The sequence below is a fragment of the Etheostoma cragini genome, unplaced genomic scaffold, assembly GCF_013103735.1.
Source record: "Etheostoma cragini isolate CJK2018 unplaced genomic scaffold, CSU_Ecrag_1.0 ScbMSFa_1827, whole genome shotgun sequence".
Lineage (NCBI taxonomy): Eukaryota > Metazoa > Chordata > Actinopteri > Perciformes > Percidae > Etheostoma > Etheostoma cragini.
Genome location: NW_023265922.1, coordinates 780 through 1,049, shown reverse-complemented (window position 1 = coordinate 1,049; position 270 = coordinate 780). Strand labels below are relative to the sequence as shown.

General features: G+C 46.7%; 1 non-coding gene across 1 annotated transcript; it reads left to right on the top strand.

Annotated features, from left to right (window-relative positions):
- The first annotated feature begins 126 nt into the window (after nt 1-126).
- trnat-ugu lies at nt 127-199 on the top strand. Its single transcript has one exon. It is a non-coding gene; the product is annotated as a tRNA-Thr (tRNA).
- Nucleotides 200-270: the final 71 nt, after the last annotated feature.

Below are 270 nucleotides of genomic sequence, written 5' to 3'. Positions count from 1 at the left end.
CAGCCGTTTTCATTTGCCGGAGTTCGTAGGGGTCCCCTACTGGAGCTGCTGGACGAAGATGGATGGATGGAAGCAACCTTGTTCATTAGCTCATTGTATTCTTGCAAGACAGGCTTACCTGTAGAAGCCGCTGTAGCTTAGTGGTTAAAGCGCCTCTCTTGTAAACAGGAGATCCTGGGTCCAAATCCCAGTAGTGCCTGGTTCTCAATTAATGAAGTGTATGCATGTGATTCTTAACAGGTGCAACAAAGTTACCAACTGCCTGATTTT